Source organism: Nelumbo lutea, chromosome 1, assembly GCF_056320005.1.
Source record: "Nelumbo lutea isolate HS-2025 chromosome 1, American lotus-T2T, whole genome shotgun sequence".
Lineage (NCBI taxonomy): Eukaryota > Viridiplantae > Streptophyta > Magnoliopsida > Proteales > Nelumbonaceae > Nelumbo > Nelumbo lutea.
In genome coordinates, this window is record NC_142684.1 from 134,049,181 (window position 1) to 134,055,243 (window position 6,063).

The window sequence follows — 6,063 nt, forward strand, 5'->3', positions numbered from 1 at the left end:
TAAATTGTGAAGGGAGATCAATTTAATGATTTATACTGCACAGAGATGCTAGTGGGTTGGGTTACACTGACCTGGCCCTATCGGCCCAGAGTTGGGTTGGCCTCAATTGGGTTTTGGGTTGGTTGGGTTAGTGTGAACCTGCACATTGAAAAATTCGTGTATATAGGCACAACATATTAGGTTTAAAGGAGGGTCATTTATTTGAACACCCCCTATCACTTAATCCTATAGTTTTCATTTTACTAAAACTCTTTATAGTTTGCAACCTATTTACTTAATTGACCTTTTATTAAGAACTATTTATTTTGCCATCTAAAAAATAATAACATGTATCACCTAAACTAAGTGAAAAATGTTTAAGGGTATAGACCGATGGTTGTTTATTCCAAAAGTACCCTGACAACAACTTTTGTATAGAAAGCAAAATTGACCACATAAAGAAAAAATAGTGATTATTCATATTGCATTAGGGGCAAAAATAGTATTTTTATTTTTATTTTCTTTTGATTAAATTTATTTAAATAGATGTTAAGGTCAAAACTGTCATTTTTCACTTCCATATAATGGAAGGTTGATTAAGTAAATTGATTGCATATTTTAGGGCATGTTTTAGTAAAACACAAATTATAGGATGTTTTAATAAATCCATAAAATTATAGGGGACGTTTAATAAATTACCCTTAAAGTATCGATGTGATTCAAAAAGGTTTGAAGTATGGATGTGATATTAGTTATTAGAAACACATAAATAGTAAGAGTTTTAAAATTTTGATGTTTTTTAGCATAACACATTTCATGCATCAGGTGCATGGATGGATACCTTGAACTTTGGGTTAGGTTAAATCATCCCTTCCCTTCTGGGCTTGGATCAAACCAAACCCGACCCATTTACATCCCTGACATGCAGGTAAAACGCATGAATTGCACTCCTCCATGTGGAACCCACCAACACACCATGACAAAAGTGGTTTGTACAGCAAGGGAGGCCCATTGGACACTACTAGGATTTAGAGGCAAAGGGGTTCAGGTTTGTGTGGTGGACAGTGGAGACGAAATCTGAAAGTCGGAAAGTGGGCAAGCTGTTGTGTATCTTTCGGCCTGGTCAATGCTGAGTTGAAAGAGGGGGGAGAGTAGTGTGGGATATGGAGAGCGCATCCTCTGGACCATTTGACCAGACCCGATCCCCAATCAACTAAGCTATTCTGGCCTAGTGATGGCGTCAAGCAGAGATATTCACTAAATGAGGGAAGATGGACCATGGAGCTGTCGGCACTCGGCATCCAGCTTGGTTATTGTGATTAACTACTACACTTTGAAAACTCGACCATTTTTATATTCATGTCTAGTCAATAATCTCTTGTACGGCTGCCGCTCGCTTTAAGCAGATTTCTTGATATTGAATTTGAATTGGATGGTGCTGCATTACTTTCCCCTCCACTTCCACTCACCTTCCATTCCAGTTCCATCGTTTGAATCTCTGTAATTGCCCAACGAGGCAGCGACCTCACGACTATAGAATTATTCGGGACTTACCGGCTTCGTCTCAGGCTTCTGATTCCGGCGCCGTCCGGAAAGCTTTTATCAAAATTCTGAATGTAGAGAATATTATTCTCGATGTCTCACTTCAAAATTCAAGTCGTCAGGGTTCTAGTCCTTGATACGTCTATTCTTGCCACGTGTTAAGTTTTTTTAATATCTTTTCTGCACCATAGATTTTCCCGTTCCTTTTTTTTAATCTTTCATCGGTAACTCATCTCTGCCAACCCCGGAATTTCTCCACTTTCTTTTACCACAACTTCCGTACACGTGTACCCTAAATCAGTCCGCTGCACCCTAAGCAGCCAGTACCTGCACCCCCTACACGTGTAGACACAACGATAGGCTCTCACTTCAGTCACTTTTCTTGACTGCTGATGTCTCCGTATAACGTGCGCCCCCAAGCGTAGTACTCCCCCTTGTTCGTCCATCGAGATGTACGGTAGAGATGGCTACTCAGTTTTTGTCAGGCATACGGTATTTTACCGGACGTTCGGCTTTTCCATAGATAAACACGTGTGTATTGCGCGTGGCATATCTGTACTTAATTCTCACATTCCATTTAGGAATAAATAGACTGCACTCTACAGCAGAATATATGAAATTATAGTTTTAATCTATTAATAATCCCTATAAATCGAATCCTGATCGTGGATTTAACATCGATCCACGGTCCAGATTCATGTTAAGAATTAGCTGAACAGTCATTCTCCCATTTATTTATTTATCATTATACTCTACAAAAGCTAGATAATGACAGGCAAGATAATCACTGAGCCGGCGGAATTTTGCTGCGAGCAACTTCATCTACATTAGATTACCAAGATAATCGATTCATCATGACGGTATGGCATCGGCATACATCATCCATTATGTATGGAAGGAAACGATAGCGGTTGATTCAGCGTTTTCTGGACGGTGGGGTATTAAAAAAAGGAAAGCCAGAAGTGATGCTGCTCCCTGGCTGGACGACTGTCAAGGCGTCAACGAAGCAACCGGAAAGCAGCCGCCGTCACCGACAGGACGGAGGTGAGTGGGGATTAATTAGAAGGTAGCGTCCGCGGACCGCCGTGATGGCTCCGTTGCCGACAATCTTGAGGGTCATTTACGGCGCGTCGAACCACGTGGACGCAAGGCGGGCCCCAGCGTAAGCAAACGTCAAAGAGAGTGGAAGGGTAGAAAAAGGAGAAAAAGAAGCGCGTGGGGGAAGAGGGGACCACACGAGCGTCGAATCCCGTCGCTGTTCTTTCTCGTAATTAAAGCCAGCCGGAGCCGGCCGGGCTGACACTTTGAATTTGGTGGAGCGAGGACTTGCGTGTCCTCTGCTTAGTATCTCTCTCTGCCTTTTTTTTTGTTCATCTACTTTTGGCCTTTTATGTGTTCGATGAAATTCGCGTGAGATGTTAGGGACTATCGAATCCAGATTCCGAGAAATGGAAGGAGTGACTGACACACACAGACAGGGCCCCAAGCCCGACCCGAATTGACGAACACAATTAAAAGATCCAGGTCCCAGTCATTGCCCCTCAGGCCCGAGAAGAGAATTTGGTAGTTGGTCCCGTTCTACTGATATCTCGCGAATTGACAGATCGTTTATTTACGGTTCTGTTCTTTATTAATTACAATTAGAACGTCATCGCAATTAGTTGGCGCGGACCGATGGAAAACACGCTAAAGACCCACTTAATATACCAAAGCAGAAAAAATGTGTGTGAGAAGACGGAGGAGCTGTAACCGAACGGTTTGATGCCACCACTCCAACCAACAAAAAATAAACAAGATGAAAGACTAAAAGAGAAAAGATTGGCGAGCTCGGAATGTGGAAGTAGAACATGACGTGTTTCGTTTCATGTAACGAATAACTAAAATATGTTATCCAAAAAGCGAAACCAAGAAGAAACAAAAGGAAAAAAACGCAACGCAAAGAAGAGCTGGTGAAATAAGCAAACAACCAACGCAAAAACAGCTTCTCTTCTTCCTTTCTCATATCAAGGACTGAGGCGATGTCGTAGAGGGCGGGGGCTCGTTCAAGTCGATCGACAGAACCCATCTCGCAATCCCGAAAGTGGGTTCCGCCGCCGGAGTCTAGCCCGAAGCAAGGAAATCTCTTACCGAAGGACCACCTCCGGAGCTCACCTCCTTGAGAACGCGCGTCTGCAAGTACTCACCGAATATAAAACGGCCAGGAGGACAGGCCCAGCGGTCCGAAGGGACGTTGAGGTCGAAGATTGAGCAGTCGCCGGAGCCGGGAAGCTTGTCTTGGCTTTAGCTCCCCTGAGAGACCTGGCAGCGCTGTCGTAAGCGAGAGCAGCTTCCTCGGGTGTATCAAAGCTACCTACCCAACCATACCCTTGTTTTCTTCCATGGATCCCTTATTTCGGCAGCGTATCTTCCCCACGGTCTCTTCCTCACCCCCCTGTAGTGTCCTCCGCGAGAAGCCATGTGCGAGAGCGAGCTGCGAGCTGCGAGCTGCAACCACTGCAGCAGCCTAAAAAAGAGCAGAACAGAAATTGTGGAATGGGACCCACTGAAAGTCTCTCTCTCTTTCTCTCTCTCCCGTAATCATCGGCAAAGTGGCACGAATTTTCTGAATCAGATGCCTCCCTCCCGTTAAATATCCGTTTAAATTCATAGCGGAAATGGTTCTAAATGACAAAAATGGCCCTAATTTATAAAATTTCATGATTCTCATATGATATTAGAGACGGGTAAATTAATAACTTTATATTTCCGTTATTACCTCATTAACGACCCAGAAAAGAGCCCATAAATAAAAAAACGTGCGACCGTGCGAGCGTGTGGGTGCAACTGTGCGTTGAAGAGCGAGTAGCTCGTCGTGTCGTGGGACTCTCATGTGACTCCACAACAGGACAATGACGTCATCCCTACTGTAGTACGGATACTGACGAGCGGCGCTGCTTTTCTGTTTCTTCGTTCTCTCTCTTTTACTTTTTGCCCATTAATAATATAATTCGATTTATTTTTTATTTTATTGAGTTTTTGAAGAGCGGGAGTGGGGACCACTGACAAGGGATGAGGAAGGGTGTCGTGTCACGTTGTGGGTGGAGGATAGTTACTTGTCTCTGATGTCTGTTAGTAGTTAGAACTGGCTGCGGCTTCCCACGTGGGCGGAATCCGCGTCGTGTGACTCGTGTCGAGCTGCAGGGGGCAGCCGAGTTCCACTCGCTCCTCTCCGGCCGAGTTCCTCTTGGTCGGCGACTCGCCTTGCATTGGGGCCCTCTGTTATTTATTTATCTATTCCTTTTTATCTTTATTGATTTGATGCGGTTCTAACCCTGACAGAGATGTATTCAATGCGTTTCTCGTGATTCGTAAAACATTGCTTGTGGGCTAGGATGGGCTGGGCTGACAAATGTGACTCCACAACTAGTAGTAGGTAAGTAATAATTCATAATTTATTTAAATAAATAAATATAATATAATATGTTTAAGATTTAACATAAATACTGTTAAATAAAAAATACAAATTATTAAATACCCAAACTGCCCATATCCTAGACACCTAATTGATCAAAATGCCCTTGTATTGTTGTAACTACCAAAAATACCCATGTTCCTATAAGTTAACCAAAAAATTAAAATTTACATACATTACTCTATTGGTTTTTTTTTTTTTGGTGAAAATCGTGCGGATGGATATCTTTCGTGGATCATGAAACTCATCATCTTAGGCCCATTGGGATCCATTCCAGATTTGAATCTTGGACCCATTATCAGAAAGGGCTGAAAGCTAGTGAAAAGGTCAGAGGATCATATAAAGAGAGAGTTCGAATCTGCTTCCCACCAGCTTGCGCCCCAAAAATGTCCAACAGTCTTAGAATCGGCCGTGTGTTCTCACAGGTAGGCACTTCATCTCGTGCAGGCTAACGGGACGGCTGTTAGTTCGTCCTGTTCGCTCCATTTCACCCAAAAACGAGTTTCACCCCCCCTGCCCTCTGAACCGTCCCACCTCTTCCCCTGCCTGAGATCGCTGAGAAATTTGACGGACGATCATTCCAGCAGATACACCAGTACTCTCCGTCCCTTTCATCTCATCTACTCTTGAATATGTTCGTCTAAATTTCTTTTGAACTTATTATTTTTTTTGCAATGGAAAAAAAAACAGAAGGGGAAGAATCGCCGGCAGATAGAGGTATCGGTTTTTTCTAAGGCAATGTATGGGAGGTGCCCAAATTACAAATTTGTAATTACACTCTTAAAAAAAGACTAAGGTTTTGAGGTGCATATCTTGCATTGGCCTTTTGGTAAAGAAAAGGGTCGTAAAGGCTTGGGAGACATGGACAGTGAACGGAAGAGATAAGACAAAATATTTCCAGACAACTGGATGGTGAAGATGGGCTAGAATTTCCTTGGACACAAATTTCTACAAATAGACATGAACATGTTCCATCTTGACAATTGCCACCACTATTCTGTACTTCTACACGAATTGGCATTGGCTCAACACCACCATACTGGTATGGTGAACATATTTTAAATTGAGGTTGTTCTGTTTTATCACCTTTT

General features: G+C 43.0%; 1 pseudogene; it reads right to left on the reverse strand.

The window, feature by feature from the left end:
* Positions 1-3,356: 3,356 nt before the first annotated feature.
* On the reverse strand, positions 3,357-4,989 carry LOC148877697 (uncharacterized; annotated as a pseudogene).
* Between the last annotated feature and the right edge of the window lie 1,074 nt (positions 4,990-6,063).